Source organism: Humulus lupulus, chromosome 3, assembly GCF_963169125.1.
Source record: "Humulus lupulus chromosome 3, drHumLupu1.1, whole genome shotgun sequence".
NCBI lineage: Eukaryota > Viridiplantae > Streptophyta > Magnoliopsida > Rosales > Cannabaceae > Humulus > Humulus lupulus.
The window spans coordinates 161,687,658-161,709,290 of NC_084795.1; positions in this window are offsets into that span (position 1 = coordinate 161,687,658).

The window sequence follows — 21,633 nt, forward strand, 5'->3', positions numbered from 1 at the left end:
CAGCATTCCTCCGAGGCCACCCTCCGAGCTACCACGGGGGATGTCGTACGGACTGTACGGATGGCTCCGTACGGATTCGTACAAAATGGCCTCGGCAGCACCAAATGGTGCCACATGTCCCGGTCTTGCTTGTGCAGATTTTTTTTTTATTTTTCTAAAATTATAAAATGTTAATTATCCTATTTATTATAAATTTGATATTTAAATAATGAGATAATTTTGTTATCCTAACAAACTTTTTTGAAAATATTATTTAAAATTTTAAAAATAACAGATTTTAATTAAAAATTTCAGTTTTATGTTTTAATTAAAAAGGAAAATAAAAATAATGATTATTTAAAAGTTTTGTTTTAATTAATCAATATAATTAGAAATTTTTTTTCTTATTATTATTTTGGACCAACAACGACACATATCCTACCAAAAGTAAAGTAATGAAGTCCGATGGAGATCAAGGTGCTTTTATTTTATTTTTTTAATTTTATAAAGAGGTTGTAAAATTCGAAATACCCAAAAGCACCCAGTTCAACATTTATTGTTTATTTATTTAAATAATTGTTTTCATGTGATTGATAACATGTTCATGCATTTTGTGCCAAACATATAAACCCACACAGTTATAATCATGCATCTCATTAGTAGAAACATGATTATTAGGATTGTTCTATATGTTTATATGAATTGTTTTGCAAAACCAATTGCATATAAATTACTCAGTTTTATTCTTGAAAACTTGGTAAAATATCACACCATTTTTTTAAGTCTTTATGACTTTATTTCTTTAAACCAACTTTATTTTAGAATTGTTTTTTAGTAAAGTTTAGATAAACATAATTGGTAATTTAAAATTGGATATGGACCTAGAAACTCACTTTCTTTCCAATTTTAATTATGTTCACAAAGTTTAAAGAATCTATAATTAATTTGGAATTAATTAGGTTAAAAACACTTATTTCAAAATAGTGAGTGGGAGAGGGTTGATAACGCAACATAACCCATGGTCTCAATTATTAATATAACACCGTGAGATATGAATAGCGCCTCGCGACGGCTTTGTTTTCGTCCCCCTAAGGAAGGTGTCTAGACATATCAATAGCAAGGTTATATTTCTTACATAGATAGGAACAAATGATGTATTTTAGGTTTGACCGACCCTAAGGCGGCATGTCCTAAGCTAAGTCATGAACTCCGAAATAATGGGTTACACTCACAAAGCTCTGATTAAGCTTTTGCAGTGGATAATCATAACATGACCAAACTAAGCGGTACTTTAATGTTTAAAAGAGAAAATAAAGAGTTATTTTAAGTTTTAAACAATAAAGATAAGAATGTCTTATAAATTCTCTAAGATTAATTTTATCGACCCTAAGGTGGCACTATAATTGTTAGAAAGTTTTATCGTAGAAATTAAACTTTATTATATGTGTTTTAATTGTGCTCATGCATCACGTTTAATTTCTGAAACTTTGATATTTATTTTTCTAAATATAATAATAATATTTGTATTTTTTTATTCAGAATATGTCTATCTCTGATAATCCCATTACTGCTTTAATCGCACAGGCGGAATCTGTTATTGGTTAGCGAAAACCACAAGTTTGTCCTAAATGAGGAATGTCTTGAAGAACCTGGTGCCATTACCTCAAAACATGTTTGGGACAAATTTGATGCATGGAATCAATCCAATAAACAAAGCTAAGTGCTATATGCTTGTAAGCATGAGTGATGTATTATGAACAAAGCATGAATCCATGGAAACTGCTTTTGAGATACTAGAATCTCTTAAGGAAATGTTTGGGCGCCCATCTGATCAAAGTCGTCATGAGGCTACTAGAACGTAGATGAATGCTAAGATGAAGAAAGGTCAATCTGTGCGTGAACATGTTTTGAACATGATCAGTGTACTCCATGAAGCTGAGATGCATGGAGCAGTCATGGATGAAAAGACACAAGTAAGTATTATACTTGAGTCTTTAACTCCTGCTTTTTTACATTCACAAAAAATTATGTCATGAACAAATTAGAATTTAACATGACACAATTGCTGAATTAATTACAAACTTTTGAGTCTTTGAACAAGACAATCTCAAGTTAGGCTGAAGCAAAACCATCTTCTTCTAAGAAGAAAAGGAAAAGCAATAGCAATGACTGCAAACCTAAAAAGGACAATCCAAAAAAGGCAAAGAAGTCATCCAAGCCACCCGAGAACAAAAAGAACAATGACCCCAAATAAAAGGCACCAAAAGGAAAATGTTTCCATTGTAATGTCGATGGTCATTGGAAGAGAAACTGTCCAAAGTATCTCGTCGAGCTAAAAGAGAAAATAAAAGGTAAATTAGATTTACTTGTACTTGAAACTTGTATGGTGGAACAAGATATATTATCATGGATAGTTGATTCTGGTTCCACTAACCATGTTTGTTCTCATTTGCAGATGCTTGAGTCCGCAAAGCAGTTCGAGCAAGGAGAGTTGACTATGAGAGTGGGAAGTGGAGCGCTTGTTTTAGCTAAAGCATGTGGAACAATCCGTTTAAATTTTAAGAACAATTTTCTAGTTTTGAATAATGTTCTATTTATTCCTGACATTACTAGAAACATTATTTCTTTATCTTTGTTACATGAACAAAATTTTGGCATTTCTTTTAATAATAATATGATTTTTATTTCAAGGAATGGGAACAACATTTGTCATGCAAAACAAAAGGATGGACTGTACATGCTTAATCCAATTGAAAAACTGTTCAATAATTCTAAATTATTTAAAGTAGCTATTCCACAAAGTAACAAAAGACAAAAGGTTTCTAAAGAAAACGACACGTATCTTTGGCAATTAAGATTAGGTCATATTAGTCTAGATAGGATAAATGAGTTAACTAAAGATGGACCTTTGAGGGAACTAACAGTTGGAACCCTACCAATTTGTGAATCCTGTTTAGAAGGAAAATTGACTAAACGACCTTTTACTTCGAAGTGAAATAGAGCCAAAGAACCACTAGAGCTTATACATAGTGATGTATGTGGTCCAATTAACATTCAAGCTCAAGGTGGTTATGAATATTTCGTCACATTTACTGACGACTATTCTAGATACGGTCCTGTTTACCTAATGCTTAAGAAGTCAGAAACTTTTGATAGGTTTAAAGACTTGAAAGCCTTAGCTGAGAAGCAATTAGGTAAATCTTTAACGACACTCTGATCTAACCGTGGTAGTGAATATTTGGATTCTGAATTAAAAGATTTCTTGTTGGAGCATGGTATTCAATCCCAACTCACAACACTTGGAGAACCACAACAAAACGAAGTTTTAGAGAGAAGAAACCGGACCTTGTTGGACATGGTCAGGTCTATGTTAAGCTACTCTTCACTTCCCTTATCATTTTGGGGATATGCACTTCAAACGGCTAATTACATTTTGAATGTAGTTCCCTCTAAAGCTGTGACAAAGACACCACTAGAATTATGGAATGGAAATAAACCTAGTTGATGACATTTCTGTATTTGGGGTTGTCATGCTCATGTGCTAAGACCTAAATCTGGAAAACTAGATTCAAGGTCTGAGGTGTGTATATTTGTGGACTATGCTCCAGAAACAAGAGGTGGATATTTCTATATTCCAAGTGATCAAAATGTATTTGTTTCGACGAATGCAACCTTTTTAGAACACGACTATATGAATGATTTTAAACCTCGGAGCAAAGTAGTTTTAGAAGAACTAATGACAGATAAAATTTCATCTCCATCTTCTTCATCAGTTAATGATAAAGCAACCAAAGAAACCACAATTTGTGAAAAGGAAAAACCAGTGCAACATCATAGTGGGAGGATTGTGAGACAACCTATTCACTACGAACATGAGGCACACGTTCTTGTATCAGATACTGAAAAAGACTATCCATTGACTTTTAAAGAAGCAATGGAAGACCCTGATATTGATAAGTGGCAAGTTGCCATGAATCAAGAAATGGAATAAATGTATTCCAATTTAGTCTGGGAACTTGTAGATCAGCCTGACAATGTTAATGCCATTGGATGTAAATGGATCTATAAGAAGAAAAGGGGTGCAGATGGAAAAGTAGAGACCTTTAAAGCAAGGCTTGTGGCCAAAGGCTACACATAGAGAGATGGTGTAGACTATGAAGAAACATTTTCTCCTGTGGACATACTTAAGTCCATTCGCATACTTTTATGCATAGCTGCCATCTATGATTACGAGATCTGGCAAATGGACGTCAAGACAGCCTTTCTGAATGGTACTCTTGATGAAACCATTTATATGAACAACCAGAAGGGTTTATTAAGAACGATCAAGATCAAAAAGTATGCAAGTTGTTGAAATCCATATATGGATTGAAATAAGCATCAAGATCTTGGAACTTAACATTTGATGAAACTATCAAAACATATGGCTTCGAACAAATTGTAGACAAGGCATGTGTTTATAAATACATCAAAGGGAAAGTTGTGGTTTTCTTAGTTCCTTACGTTCATGATATCCTATTCATTGGGAATGATGTAGAGACATTATCAAATGTAAAGAATGGTTGGCTGAGAAATTCCGAATGAAAGATTTGGGAGAAGCGAGCTATGTTCTAGGCATTAAAATTCTAAGAGTTAGAAAGAACAAGCTCCTGACACTTTCACAAGCAATTTATATTGATAAAATGCTTGAAAGATTCTCTATGGAAAATTCCAAAATGGGTCAATTGCCGACCAAACATGGAATTACTCTTTACAAAGATCAATGTCCAAAGACACCACAAGAGCAAGAGGACATCAGAAAGTATCCCTATGCATCAGCTGTAGGGAGCCTAATGTATGCAATGTTATGTATTAGACCTAACATATGTTATGCAGTAGGGATTGTCAGTCGTTATCAGTCAAATCCAGGTTTGGAACACTGGATTGTGGTGAAACATATTCTCAAGTATCTCAGGAGAACGAGGAACTATATGCTAGTATATTCGGGTAGTGACCTTGAACCTACTAGATACACTGACTCAGATTTTCAATCTGACAAAGATAGTAGAAAGTCTACTTCTAAGTCAGTATTCACTCTTGGTGGTGGAGCAGTTGTATGGAGAAGCATTAAGCAATCCAGTATAGCTGATTCAACCATGGAAGCTGAATACATAGCAACTTGTGAAGCAGCTAAAGAAGCAGTTTGGATGAAAAAGAGCTACACGGATCTGGAAATGGTTCCCGAAGTGGAGAAACCACTTGTTCTTTACTGTGACAACAGTGGAGCAGTGGCTAATCCTAAAGGACCAAGAAGCCACAAGAAAAGAAAGCATATAGAGTGCAAATACCACTTAGTCATAGAAATCGTACATAGAGGAGATGTGTCCATTCTGAAAATCACATCAGAACACAACCAAGCAGACCCGTTCACGAAGACACTCCCTGCAAAGCAATTCGAGGGTCATGTACGTAATATGTGATTGAGAGAAATGCCATACTTGATTTAAGTACAAGTGGGAGATTGTTAGGAGTATGTCCTAAAAGCATGTAAAAGACATTTATTATTTCGATGATTAAATAAATACAATGGTCTATTATTGTTATATTTAGATTATTAAATTATTGTTTGAATAATTTTGTAAATATCAGAAAAATTCCATATTCATTATTGAGGATGTGATCTTGTATTAGTACGAGAGAATTAAGATCACATCAATGAATAAAAATAGTCAAAACCAACAAATTGAAGTTATGAAATTCTTTAATTAGGGTTGTAAGTTCGATTTGTTGAGTATCATGTTGATACAAATAATCTAGATTCAGATTATTGATTTGGTAAGACATCTTGGTAAAGGTGCTTTATATAATATGATTATATATGACATGGACCGATATGAATAAAAGTCTTTATCCAAAAACCATTTAATAATAAAGACTTGTAATTCATATCATAACTGATGATCATTTATAGATCAACCTAAATACTGAGTGTTCCTGAACTCCTATTCATGTTTATTAAATCTTTTGATTCATTAGTTAAGGTCTCTTCAAAGAATGAGGCTAATGACTTTTGTTTTGGAGATTTAATATCATGGATGGCTGGGAACATGTATCAATAATACGAAATCTAATCTTTCCTAACGGATCGTATATTAGTTCCCTTACGGGTTAATTCTGCAACTGAATTATTTTGAGCTCAAATTTATAATTTGATTATAGATTAATTATTCACTTGTGAATTAATGGTACTTAAGGAATAAGAAGTAAATTAGAAAGGTAAAATGGTAATTGTTCCATTCTAATTTATGAACTATTTAATTAGAAGGTTAAATAGCTTAGAATAAGATTTCTGTAAAAGTATATCAATAACATAAAGAGTGCAATTCTTAATTTATAATGAAGAAATATCATAATTAATAAATTAACTATTATAATTAAAGAATTTTATTATTTAGTTACAATTTATTGGAGCTTAATTTTATAGGTCTATGGTCCCCAAAATGGCTCAAACAAATACTGACAAAGGTAAATACAAAAATGGGCAAAATGACCTATTTGATAAGTAAAATATATTTCTATGCACTAAACATAATTATTGTATAATTATGCGTAATTAATTAATTATTTTATTTAATAAAAATATAATTAATTTTGAATTAATTTATCTTTGGGATTTTTGGTATTTAAATAATAAGAAAAATTGAGAAAAAACATATGCTTTTATTGGCATGTGGTACACGTGTAGCACAGTGCTCAATCACTATGCTACACGCGTAAGAAGCTCTTGGTAGTTTCTTGGTTCCACAATTTTAGTTATTTAAATATTAAATAATGAGATATTGTAATATGATTAAAATATTATTATTTAATCAAAAATCTGATAACGGATTAGTTATTTTCAAATTGTTTAAAATAACTAATATTTTATTTTTAATATATTGGATATATTAAATATAGGATATCAGTTTTTCAGAACGATATTTTTTCTGGGATAGAAAATATATCGTGAAATCTCTCTAAGAGAAAGAGAACAGTGATACATGCATAGATCACTGTTCTTCACAAACTTAAGTCCAAATGTTATCAGATCTCATGTGTTGAGAACATCTGATAAATAGATTTTGCATATTATTTTGTATAACGAGCCCACACTCTGTAATGACCCAACTACTCTAGACTTTGGACCATTAATGAAAACTACACATAGACCCTAATCCTTAATAGAACTTACAAGTGAAAAGATCATAACTTTATTAAAAACTTGTAAAAATAAAGGTTAAACTTACATAAAATTTAAGTTAGGATATTGGATCCCATTGTTTTAAAATCAAAACATAACATGATTGTAATTAAAAGAAATTACATAAATAAGTGCGGAAAAATACACATAAAAACATAAGTAAAGCCTTCATCCTTGAATCGAAACTCTCGGCTCTTTGAATCCATTCTGCCTCAATACACATTCCCCAAGCTTCCATGAACCTTTCCCACCACTAAAGCTATTTTCCTACACATATAAACAAAAAGGAGTGAGCCTAATGCCCAGCAAGAAAAATCTAACACATAAACTATATACATAAATTTCATAAAGAAACATAAAACATATCATAACACTTATGTCACATACATACTATAATGGCCATTATTACTTGGGGTCCCATAAACTAAACAAGTCATATGCCCATTAGGTTAGTGCGGCTTGCTAGCTAAGCAAGTCATATGCCCATAATCTATTTGGGGCTTGTTAGTTGTACGGGTCATATGCCCGAGTCTACAATTATACATATCATAGCATATTTCATAACACATAATCATAAGATAACATATAAATCATATAACACATAAATCCTATCCTATTTTCCTTACCAAATTACCGGGATATGAGAACAGATTTTGGGACTTTGGAACACTCCTAAAAACCATAAATGGGAGAGTGAGTATACTAAAGAGAATGAGATGAAAAGAATGGAAGAACTTATACCATTAAGAATATACTTACCAAAAACTTATGTGCAAGCTCTTAGATTTCCTAACCAAGAATAAGGAATAAGGTTAGAATACTGAGTAGAAGACTACAAGAACATAAAGAAAATAATACCAAATGAACTAGAGTGTGGAATAGCTTGAATGCTTCTATAGCCAATCTAAACCTTGAACCGAAATGCTATAAAACCTTACTTCCCAAGTGTTTGGTAAGCTTATAATGATCAAGCTTATAATTCCCGACCCAAGTGTTTACACTCTCACACTAACCTAACAACTTGCAGCCTCTGAACTTATCTTAATAGATGAATAAATGGCTGGGTACTAGGTCCTATTTATAGAGTTTAGGAATGAAAAGATCTTCATTTAATTTGAATAAAAATAATGGCTTTTTAAGTGAAAAATATTTGAATTATCGTTCAGAAAGATGCTGGACTTATCAAGAGGTTGAAGATTTGAATGGAGAACATTTTCAAAAAGTTTCAAAATGCCCTGAAGGAGGCAATATATCGCCCCTTGTAGGCGATATATCGCCTGGGCCAGTATGCCTGACGCAATCGTGCGACATTTTTTTTTTCCGTGCTGCGATATATCGCCCCCTATAGCTGCGATATATCGGCATACGTTGAATATTTAAACACGAAATTACACATTTTTAGCTTAATTTGAATTGAGTAAACAGCCTTGACTAAGCCCTCTAACGTTTTCAAAGCTGCTGATTGACCCTGGGATATTCAAATTTTAACCTTAATAAATTTAATCCTCAAAATACTTAATCATTATTAAACATACACATGACATGTGCTATTATCTTATTGGGTCTTATCTAAACCTTATAATATAATAAATATTACCCTCAATATCAGTCATATTAATAAAGTTAAAATTAATATTCCTAGACTATAGGTTAAACTTAGAAAATCTACAAGTGTTACTATGAGTGTCCAAATAAATCCCAGTCTGAACCAAAAATCCACAGTCATAAAGATAATACTATTATTACTATTATACTACTATCTAACTTAGCTAAGTAAAGTTCTTTGGACTCTACACACTCGTTCTTTGTGTGCTGAGAACATTTTGGAAGATCTTGGTGTGAGATCTCAAGGATTTTTTCCATACAAAAAAATAGCAGCGAGGAAGGACTTGAGGTAATTTTCTATTCATATCTTTGATTTAATATATATATATGTATGTGAAGAAGTAGATCTAGAAATCTTGTGGGATGAAATTAACAATTTTGATTGTTGTTCCACTACGTATAATCTCTTATTTAATCTATAAAAACCAACACCACTATCGCCAGAGGACCCCATTTGGCGAGCACGAGTAATGCGGCCCAAAAAAGCTACATACAGGAGCTTAATACCCACAATGGTACTGAATTTATTCTGGATCAAAGGTTATCAAAACAACAACGGTTGGAGAAACAACCAATCATTTTCACAGAAGAGGACACTAGCCACGTCCAGTTCCCAAATAATGATCCGTTGGTGATACAATCGAAGAGTATAGAGGATATTGGTTGAAAATGGGAGCTTGTTAAATGTGCTATTCAGGTCCATCCTAGAAAAGATGGGTTTGTTTGTAACCGATTTTAAGGTGACCTCGATGACCCTATACGAATTCTGAAGAGAAAGAACAACTGCCAATGGACGATTGGACTTGTAGTTATGAGAGGGGATGATACGTGAACTATTTCTAAAATACTTAAGTTCGTTGTAATCGATTGTCTAGCCGCATAAAACGAAATTTTGGGGTGACCCATGTTGATGAATTTTTTTTAGGCTATCACCTCGATCCGATATCTAGCTATGAAGTTCCCCTCAACCTCAAGTATATGTACTGTAAGAGGAGATTAACTCACTGCCAGAGAATGTTATAGCATTGTCATAAAGGGAAAATCACAACCCGGGCAGCAAGCAATGGTTGTTATTGAGGGAGGAGAGGAGCCTCGGGAAATGAAAATTTCCCATGGGATGAACGAACCTCAGGAAGGAAGTAACGAGGTCGCCCAGGAAGATGACATTGATCCAAGATTAGGTGAAGAAAAGTCTAATCTCCAAGCCTTGGACTTGGAAGAGCCCAAGGAAATCAGTATCGACCCAGAAGTACCTTCAAGGGTAGTAAAAGTTGGAAAAAAATCTTAGAACCAAAAGGAAGAAGGAGCTGGTCGAGTTCTCGAGAAATAACATAGACGTCTTCGAATGGTCACATGAAGATATGGTGGAAATCAGTTCGAAAGTAATAATGCATACTTTGAATCTGGACAGGAATGTACCTGCAAAAGTATCAAAATAAAGGCTTTTTGGGAAGGCGCGATCATAATCTTTAGAAGAAGAAGTAGCTCGCTTACTCAAGTGTGGATTTATCAGGGGAGCGAAATATCCGACCTGTGTTGCTAACCCTGTTTTGGTCCCAAATCCCAATGAAAAATGGAGAACTTGCATCGACTTCTCTTCCTTAATAAGGCATGTCCTAAGTATTGTTTTCCACTACCTTGAATCGATCAGTTGGTAGACGCAACAGCCGGTCACGAGCTTCATGGACGCATATTCTGGATATAACCAGATCGCAATGATTCCTCCAAACTAAGAGCATATTAGATTCATGACCAAGCATAATGTATACTGCTACATGGTTATGCCATTTGGGCTGAAGAATGCTGATGCAATGTACCAACGACTAGTCAACAAAATGTTCGTTAACCAGATTGGGAAAAACATGGAAGTGTATGTCAATGATATGCTTGTTAAATCAAAGACTGCCAGTAACCATGTGTCTCACATGGAAGAATGTTTTTGGCATGCTAAGGAAATATGGCATGAAGCTGAACCCCAAGAAGTGCACCTTTGGGGTTTCGTCGGGAAAATTTCTAGGCTTCATAGTCAACACAAGGGGGATAGAGGCAAACGTAGAGAAGATAAGGTCGTTATTATAAATGCCCTTACCCAGGTCACGTAAAGAAATACAGAGCCTAACTGGGAAAGTAGCAGTCCTAAACCTCTTCATTTCAAAATCAGCTGACAAGTGTCTCTCGATTTGCAACTTGCTTAGACGAAATTTTTTTTTTGAATGGACCGAAGAATTCGAGTAGGCATTTCAGGATATAAAAACTCACCTGGTTGAACCCCCTATACTATCAAAACCAGTGACTAGAGAATGTTTGCTCTTATACCTAGCTGTGACAGAAAATGTAGTCAGCATCGTATTAGTTCGAGAGGAAAATCGGGCGCGAAAATCGATGTACTACGTGAGTAAAAGGCATCTGGGAGTTAAGTCCAGATATACTTTAATAGAAAAACTCGCATTCTGTTTGATATTGGCAGGTCTTGCAAAAACCTGAACCATCGGGACGTTTGCTTAAGTGGGCCATCGAACTCAGTCAGTTCGAGGTATTGTAGATGCCATGCACAACAATCAAGAGTGCGCTTGCCAGTTTTGTGGTGGAATGCACAGGTTTTTCTGGACGAGCCAATGAGAGAGTCAATGCAAGAGTTGTGGAAACTCTTCATTGATGGATCATCTAACGAAAACAGATCTGGAGCTGGGATAATTTTGATCTTACCTGAGGGACATCGATTCCATACAACCTTGAGGCTCGGGTTCGAAGCATCCAAAAATGAAGCAAAATACGATGCTCTATTGTCAAGATTACGGGCGGCAAAGGAACTGAAAGCAAAGGCCATCCAATGTAATAGTAATTCTCAGCTCGTGGTTAATCAGAAATTTGGGGAGTACCATGCTCGAGGTATCAAAATGGCAGCTTATCTAGCTAAGATTAAATATGAGTTGTCCGAGTTCGAGTCCTTTTCCATTGAGCAGGTACCTCGTGAGCATAACTCCAATGCTGATGCCTTAGCCCGGCTCGCCACCATTAAGCGAATGCATTAAACGTGGTTCCAGTAGATTTCTTATAACAACCAAGCATAACGAAAGGATTGGTTGTGGTTGGAGTGATTGACACAAAACTGCCCTGGATAACCTCTATAGTGGAATACCTCACAACTGGTAAACTACCTAATGATCGAAAGGATGCAAGAAAATTGTTATATCAAGTCCCACTGTATGTTATGGAATTGGGAATTCTATACCGACGGGGGCATTCATTACCCCTCCTACGGTGTGTTTTGCCCGAAGAAGCACATACCATCCAACAAGAGATACATGAGGGATTATGAGAAGACCACGCTGGGGGGCAATACCTAGCTCTAAAGATATTAAGACATGGTTATTTTTGGCCTACACGAAAAAAGGATTCGGCCTCGTACGTACAGAAATGCAACAAGATCCAACGCTTTGCCACGAATGCTTGGGTAGTGCCCATGGAGCTAACCTTGATCTCATTCCCCTGGCCATTTGCAGTATGGGGATTGATCTGATTGGATCGTTACTAATAGGAAAAGGAGTAGTTTGCTATGCAGTTGTCGCCTTCCACTACTTTACAAAATGGGTCAAGGCCAAGCTGTTGGCAACCATAACCTTGAAGAGAGTCCTGGATTTCTTTGTGAAGAACATCATATGTCGTTTTGGGCTCTCGAAGAAGATTTTGTCTGATAATAGAACTCAGTTCAATAGTGATCTGTTGTGAGAAGTATGACATAACTAATAGTTTCTCTTCAGTGGCATATCTGCAAGCTAATGGGTAAGTTGAGGCTGTAAATAAAACCATATAGGAGAGCTTAAAAAGCGACTAGATGAAGACATGGGATTATGGCCTGAGCAGCTCCCACAAATACTTTGGGCCTATAGGACCTCACATCGCACCTCCAGGGGCACACTCCCTTCTCATTAACCTTTAGAAATGAGGCTATGCTCCCAATTGAAGCGCTAGTGATGACACATAGATAGAAAACCTTCGTTCAAAATTGAAACCACGAATTTCTCAATGCATCCCTGAATCTAATCGAATAAATGTGGGAGAAGTCACAATTACAGCTCTCCCATTATCAGTAGTGAATTACGCGTTACTTTAACTCGAAGGTAAAAGGATGCAAATTCGATCTGGGTGATTTGGTGCTTCGAAGAGTACTTTTGGCGAGTAAGGATCCTAAAGATGGTGTATAAGGACCAAACTAGGAAGGACCATACTAGATCATGGAATTTTTTTTGTAAATGAACATTCAAACTAACTCGGTTATGTTGAGAGTTTGTACCACGGACTTGGAATGCTCTTCATCTTAAAAAATATTATCAGTAATAGGATAGTTTTGTTAATTTTTTATGTTTTCAGTATTTTTCCATGTAAGGCTTATTTATAAAAGCCATTATATTTAAATGACACGGGATCGCTATGTGTTTATCTTATTCTCGCAATGTATCACGTACTCATTTTGTAAAAGCGACCAACAATATCAATAAATTCTGGTCGCTTGGGGGGCATATTACCTCGACGAGTCTTTAAAAATATTTAGTGTGTTGGATAAAATTTGAAACTTAGAATCTGGAAAATTGATTATTCAATGACATTTTATTGCTAGCTCAAATTTTAAAAGAAATTCCAAATACGACCTAAGTTAGGAAAATTCAGAAAACACAACCTAGAATTCAACAACAAACTCATGGATATAACCAGGTCCTAGTCCTGATTCCCAACAGGTATAATGCTATTAGGCAGACAAACTCCTACATATAACTAGGTCTGAGGCTTGATTCCTAACAGGTATAATGCTATTAGGCGGACAAACTCCTTGATATAAGTAGGTCTGAGACCTGATTCCTAACATGAATAACGCTATTAGGCAGGAAAATTTCTATGTATAACCAGGATATCGACCAGATTTAATTGGTCAAGCCATCAAAAATCTATCTCGATCTAAAGATAGCCCCTATGATTGCAAGTGTGCAATGGCTTAAAATTCATAAGCATAGCAAGATAATAGATTAATGGGAACAAAAATAGATCATAAAATAATAAAAATATATGGAAGAAGTATATGAATATCATGAGGAGAAATAACCTCGAACTAAGCCCGAAGGCGATTGTTTCAACTTGTGAAAGCATAGTTACAAGGGATATAAATAACCTAAAATAAAAAAAAAAAGATGAAGGCATCCTAAACATCACTGAGCTCGGAGGGCTCTTGCGAGAGTCGACTATGGAACTTAGCAAGAAAACGTCCCCAAAGTTTTGCATCCATAAAGGAGAAATCCACTTCCTGGTTGTATGCCCATCACCGGTAAAGCATCTCCTCCAGGGCGTTCGTTGCTTCAGCAACATCCAGCTTCGCCTGCTTGGCAACCTGCTTCGCCTTCTCAGCATCCTCCTCAACTTTGACTTCAACCTCGGACAACTTATTCTTTAGCACATCGACTTCCTCCAATTTCTTGTCGAGGTTGTCGACCTCGACCTATAGCTGGTCTCGTCGCTGGCTCACCTCAATGACCTGGTCCTTGTCTATTTTCTCGTTGTCTTGGGATGCAACCAGGATGGCCTTGAACTCATCTCTTTGAGCTTGGAACTGGGTGATGCCAAAAATTTGATCTAAACAAGACTGCAAAAGAAAAACGCATGAAAGGATTACCTCGCCATGTAAAAACTACTATAGGAGGAAGAAGGATAACTCACATTAAAGCTCATACCCAAAGCAGACTCCAGGACGTCCCCTGGGGAACACTCCTCTATGGCCCTCAAGTGATTAACGTTCGCTTAGGTGGCATGACCCACCATGTGGTTCGCCATGTCATGGAGGGGCCCTCGAAGCACTTTTGGAATCCTTGCAACCTCGAGACATTTGATTGGGAGATGAACAGATGGGGCTTCACCCTGAAGAACTTGGGGAACTAAAGCAGATTCACGAGGATGAGGACGAGGATGAAAAGCCTCATGAAAGCTAACTGCAGCTACTGGAGCTAGCAGTTGTGTTTGCTACTTCTATTTCTGAGTGGAGTTGGCATCTTTATCCTTTACAAGAGATTCGCTGGCAGCTCCTGATCTGGAGGTGCTTTTCTTTGATATTCTTGCCTTCTTGACTACTGGTCAAGTTCCAGCCCCACCAAATTTGAAGGAGCCCTTCAGGTCCATATCTTTGCCTGCAAAAGGACAAGTAGAAAATTCAGATTTAAGAAATGATTAGTCAGGGTAATACAAGGGAAATAATAAAGCAAGAACCCTACCCTCTGAGCTAAAGAAGGGAACTAATATGATTGGTTCTGAATTACGAACCGGGCTGGGTAAAACCTCTAACTCTTGGACAATCGGAAGAGGGAGGGACTATAATATTATTACATTTTGGGACCTTTGCAGTTCAGACTCCTCATTTGAACTAGACTCATGCGGGGCTTGCCTAATACCCGGTGAAAAAACACCCTGACGGAGGGAAGGCCACGACAAAAGGTATGTGTCGTACTCCTCAAAAATGGTGGAGCAAAATTTAAGGGTGTTATCTACTACTACGGTACACCGGGGGTAGCTATGGTCATATAGTACAACCAAGTGATCCACACACTGAAGGAGGATCACGTTCAGAATTGGATCAACCGGATGTCGACTCACTAGCTATCGTGGGTTGAATCGAACTAGCCTAAAACTAGCAACAACTCGGTTTAATTCTCTATATGGGTTCCCTTGGCTGGAGGTGGTAGTTGTTGTCCTCTATTCATCTCAGCCTTGGTCAGGATATTGTCCCTCTTCAGAGACCTATCTTTTTTGTATCAGCTGTGTGACCTCCTCTTCTTCTTCAACGTCTTCAATGGCAATGATGACTTCTTCAGGAGGAGGGAGCTCCGGGGAGGGGGGGGGGGGGGGGACCTCGAGCTCTGATGGCCAGTGTCTGATCTTTCTGAATCACTTTGCATACCACCATGGTATCGTCATTAACTGCCATCTAGAACTCCTTCTCCTTGGCAGGTATACGAGTCAACGTCTCATATTAACCTCCGAGGGTCTCTGACCGCCCCATTCTCTTATATAGAGCTAACAAAGTAACAAGTCAATAAGAATATGTTTAAACTTGATTAAAAATGAATTCATGTACAAAGTCCAAGGAGATAAGAAACTTACGAGGACAGTTGAAATATTGATGGGTGTAGTTCTTGAACCTGTTTGACATGAAGAATTGATCCTTGTAGTCATTCGAGTGGCTGGGGAGGTCGATGACTGAGGCCGTATTGGGAAATCTTTTGAGGTAGTAGAAGCCATCACCTCGACCCTTCTATTCGAGGTTAGATTTGAGGCAAAAGAAGAACATGATGTTCGCGGGCTTGGGAACCTCCCACTCGTGCTTCAAGAATAGATATTTCAACCCTGCCAAAAGCTAGTACAAATTGGGGGGAATCTAGAATGGGGACAATCGACATAGTTCAAAAAATATACAAAGTACTGGTCCAAAGGGAGAAAGGCAACTGACTTCAGATGCTCGTCACTCCAAGCCCTGAAGTCATCCTGAAGTGGAGTGCAGCTTCACTCTCCTTCCAGCGAAGGTCGGGCAACAAGGCCCTCGGACCCCAATTCGATCTTGTGACTCAAAAAAAATTTATTCACCTTGCCCTGAGTCTTTATCCGAGATTCGATGCGCTTAGCCTCAAAGAAGGCGTTCGGGTCAACTACGATCTCCCTATCCACTACTAGCCCAAAGCGAGGAATAGGGGTCTCAAATGCAATTTGCTTACCCTTACTCTTGCTTTGGGAAGAAGAGCTCGCGGCTTACTTCTTCTAGTGGACCATGATTTAGCTCACCTGGTGACAAAGCGACCTGTTAGAGGCGATCTAAGATAATACCTTGCAAAGATGATAAAGGTATGGCGACCCGAGGGTTTGAATTTGATCTATTCGACCTAAGATACACGAGATAAGATATCCCCTAGCAACAATGCATGTGTCCATGTGCGTTCAGTATCCACGCGATGTAAACTCAGGAAATCCTTTGAACTTCGGGATCCGTTTGTCAGACCCAATACCTTTTTGGAAAGCAGTTTAATGAAAAACTGCTCGAGAAATTGTAACCCTTAAGTTATCTAGAACTGACCTAAAAACCCTAAAAAATTTATACACATACTCAGACGATCCTCTTTCAAAACCTAGAAAATTACTCGTTTCTTTATGCACATTATTTCTAATCAGACCTAGTGCTATTGTTTTTGGCCCAACAAAAACCCATATTAAACATGGACATGATCAAAGTAAGAAATTATACTAGAAAATTTCGTAGAACTTATTGAAAAATAAGAAGATGAAATTTAAACCGGGTATAGAAAAACTTACAGATTGGATGTTGGGTGGAAGTGATGAATACTCCAAAGATAGTAGCCTGAAAGTTTCTAGAGAATGAGGGAATGTCGAAGGTTTTGAAGGTGTTTTGAGAAGGAAATGAAATTTTTTGAATGCAAAGGTGGTGAATGTAACGTCCTGCGTTTTAGGTAGCTTGAAACGACTCAGGTCGGGATTGTTTTCCCCGAGTTAAGAATATTATTTTAAATAATATTATATTTGTTTGGAATTTATTTCCATGAGTTATTGATAGCCAAATTATGAATTTTGTGTTTAAAAGTCAAGATAAGACACAAAAACTATAATTGGGTAAAAATCTCGGAAAATAAAATGAAAAACTATGGCAAATATATTTTGGGCTTAAAATACATTCATAAAAATTCATGTTTGGCCAAAAATAATAAACCTAAGAGAAAATGGAAATTTTAGGACATTTTGTATTAAATGCTTAATTTTACCGAATTGGGGAGTTTTATTCAATGAATGTACCTTAGGTTAAATTTTATTGTGTGATTAATTAAATTACATGTGAGAGACATTTAATTTAATTATTATGTCTTAACTTTTGTTTTTAATACTTAATAAGAGTGTAAAAGGTTATAGGAAGTCAAATTGGATTTTTCTTCTTAGGAAATATTTATTAACCTTTAATATATATATATATAATTAAAGGGTGGCCGGCCATGTGGGGAATTTACTTGGGTGGACCAAATGGTTTTAAGTTTGATCCCATTTTAAATATAAGGGTTAAGGCATCAAGTGGTTAGTAAAACACCCAAGTGTTTTAAGATATTTTAGAGTAGTCTAAACCCTTCTAACCCTCCCCAAAACTGACCACTCTCATCTTTTTTGAAAACTCTCTCTCAAGTTTTCTCTTCATTTTCAACCTCAAGAACACTAAGAAGGCTTAGAAGCTTAAGCATTGGTCTAGGAAGGGTTTCCTTAAGGTAAAGTTTCAAAAAACTAGACTTTTGTACAGTTTTAACCATAGATTTTTAATAGCTAATTATATATATTGTTGGGAGAGTTGGTTATGGTTTTGAAAGGGTTTTGAAGGATCCAAAGCTAGTAGAAATATCCAAACCTAAAGCAAGAACAACCAGAGGTAAAATGTTTACTTTTTATGGTTGTAATTGTATGGTTTTTTATTTTTACGCATTATTTTGTATATTTAATGATTAAAGTTTCTTATTGGTGATGTAATAAGGCTATGGTAGTTGCTTATAATTTTTATGATGCTTGTGTGTTGATTTTTGAAAATAGGAACCAAAATCCCCAAGGGTTTTGTTGAAAACCCTAAAACAAAAATACAAGTTTTGAGCTGTGACTTCCAACAGATAAAGCATCCACTGTATATTGATTTTGTAAAATTTAATTGAGCTGTGATGTTGTTGAGATCGAGTACATAAAATTGAGCTTACGAAACAGTAAAAAATATTTTAAAATGAGTGAGTTGTGCTATTTCAACGTTTAGGTAAAAATCAGTTTTTTTCGTATTCTTAATTTCAGGACCAAGTTTGGATAGCCAATGTATAAGACAAATGAATCCAGTCTTTTCTAAAATTTGGCAGACATATTCTTTGCATAACCTAGTATTCCACTGTAAAATTTGGTAAAAAAATACTGAACGGTTTGAAAGTTATTAAGTGCAAAATTTTGGAAAAATTAAGGACTTGAAAATAAGGTCATTTTTATCTCATTGTTGGAAAATAATTTCATCAATAAAAAATGATCCTTTTGACCTAAGTTTTTACAAAGACCTAAATGGCATACCAAAAATAGAATTGGGAAATTTTGGTAAGCAAATTTCATGTTATGACCTAACAAAGTATGTAATTAAAAATGTGAAAAATAGGGTTTTCACACTTAGTGTAAAAATGAGATTTTGGAACTTAAGGTAAAAAGTTAATTTTTTCTTATTGAAAGATAAAAACTTGGTAAGTCTTGGAAACATATTTTGACCTAAAATACCACTTTGAGATTTGTGAGAATTATTTTTATTAAAGAAAATATATATATTTTCTAAAAATAAAAGATTTAATTTATTGATAAGATAATAAATTAAAAGAGGGCTTAAAACAATATATTTTGAGAAAATAATTAAGTAAATTATTTTTCTAGTAAGTAAAGTTGATTAATTGACTTCAGAAAATTAATTAGTCAAGAAAAGAAATTTTTTAACAGTTTTTCTAATTAAATTAAAATTATGCTATTTCCTTAAACCGATTTTTTGAGAGTAAAACCTAAGAAAAATAAAAGGAAAATTAAGAGATTATTTTCTTAAAAAATAATTAAGGAATTTAATTAGTATTTTTTGGATATAATATCGGCTAAAATATTCTATATAATTAACCGACTTGTGAAAGTACAGGTTAATAGCAATACTTTTAAAGAATAAAATTTTTAGTGGATTGTGGGAAAATACTATTGTGGTACCCGAGCCTAGGTGTCGAGACCATAGGATAGGTCTCCCCGAGACATAGGGTTTAGTCTCAAATTTTTTTTATTATGAATTTCTTGAATGGGTTTAAAACCAAATAATGATCATTAATCCTTAAAAATAATTTTTAAAATGACCAAACTGCCCAAAATAATAATAATGAATTATGAAGTGCCATAACTAATTCGAGTAAACTGTATGGATAATTACAGTATTGGCTAAGCATAACTGGACTATATATTGGAGGGTGAAATCCTGCTGAGAGCTAAGAACTCCATGTAAGTCAACTTCTATTGTGTGGCTGCAACATGAAACGACTATTGTATTGTATGTTAGTATAGAGACCCATGCACATATATACACTATCGTAGAAAGTTTGCTTAGAGACGTTAGTCTAGTTGGTGCTAATTCAGAAAATATGATCGGTAGATATCCTTCATATTCTAGACGGCTGATCCCCGTCACACTGCTTGATTGTATTTATGTCTGGTGTAACGACCCAAATTCAGTGTTAAGGCTTAAGGGCCTGGAGTAGTGTGCCTGGAGGGCATGATGGGATTTGGTGTGTGTTTCTATTGAGTTTTATGCATGATTATCATTTAATGCACGTTATATGACCAATTGATTATTTGAGATGCATGACTATGTGAATTAGTATGCACGTAGACCTGATTGTCTTATAATGAGCATGATTGTAATTTGGCCATGTTAGGGCATATCTGTGATAATTGTACTATGTGAATTGTGCCACGTGAGGTGGTGTTTTTATCAGGATGCACGCATCGAGACGGTCCTAGTAAGCCAATTAGTTTAAAAGTCACAACGGGATGTTGTACCCGGCTCGGGAGGAGCCTAGGGGTACTTCGGGAATCTTATAAGTTGAGTTGAGATTTAGTGGTTAGTTATTGGTGATTGGGTAACCATTTGTAACTGCTGTGGGTAACAAGTTTTAAGATAGAAAGTGGTAGAATTGAAATGAAAGTGTAATGACTTAAGTGCCCTTGAAGGTTTAGCTAAGGAGGGATTATTAGGAAGGGTAAATTGGTCTTTTGGCAAGGCAAATAGGCAAGTTGCAGCTGGGTATATGGGGTGTACGGTTTGGGCATTGGCTCATTTAGTGTCTTGATAAAATTAGAAGAGAAGGAAAGAAGAGGAGAAAAAGGCTAGGGCAAGCAAGAAGAAGAAGAAGAAGAGAAGGAGAAGTGGAAGTCTAGGAGGGGATCAAGGACTTGTGTGGGTTCTTCATTTGAGGTAAAGGTTTTATACATATCTAAATATGGATTTTTGTTTTGATTTAAGGAATTTAAATGCCTAAGCTAAACATTGTTGGGTTTTGGGGTTAGTTGCTGAAATTTGAGATCATAGGAGTGGATCTTGTGTGGGTTGATGTTTTGGATTTGATTCTAGTGTTTATGGGGTGTTAGATTGTTCATATGAGGTTTGGATTTGAGTTTTGGGGATTAGGTTTTGGTTTGGGGTGATTTGGAGAGGTTAAAGCTCGGGAAAAATTGCAGGAAAAACCCAGAATTCTGGGTCTGCGAAGGTGTGCCGCGGCAGGGTTTTTGTGTGCCGCGGCAAGGGAGCTTCTGTCTGATGGGTGCCGCGGCACAAGGCAATTTTCAGGATAGCTTTTTTGGCAATTTTAGGTCTTAGCTCCGGGGGTTCGGGGGATGCCTCCGGGGTGTTGTTTTAAGGTTTTAGAGGTCCCGAGAGTGCGGGATTGGTCCCGGGAAGTGGTTTTGGGTTTGGTTAGTATTAAAAGTGTTTTATGTGTGTTGTGACAAGGATTTCGGAGAGGCTCGTGCTAGAGGACCGTGCTCGTGACCGTGGTGCATCGGAAAGCACGGATTACAGGTAAGAAAACCGTAACACCCGAGATTAGGGCATGGGCCCATTGTGTGATTGTAGGGCATGACCCTAGCTTGAATTGTGTGCAAATGTGTAATCTTAGATAAACTATTGTATGTTTGAATGTATGATATGTGTGATTGTAATTGAATGAACGGCAAGGCCGGGAGCGGCAAGGGCCGGGTACGGCAGTGGG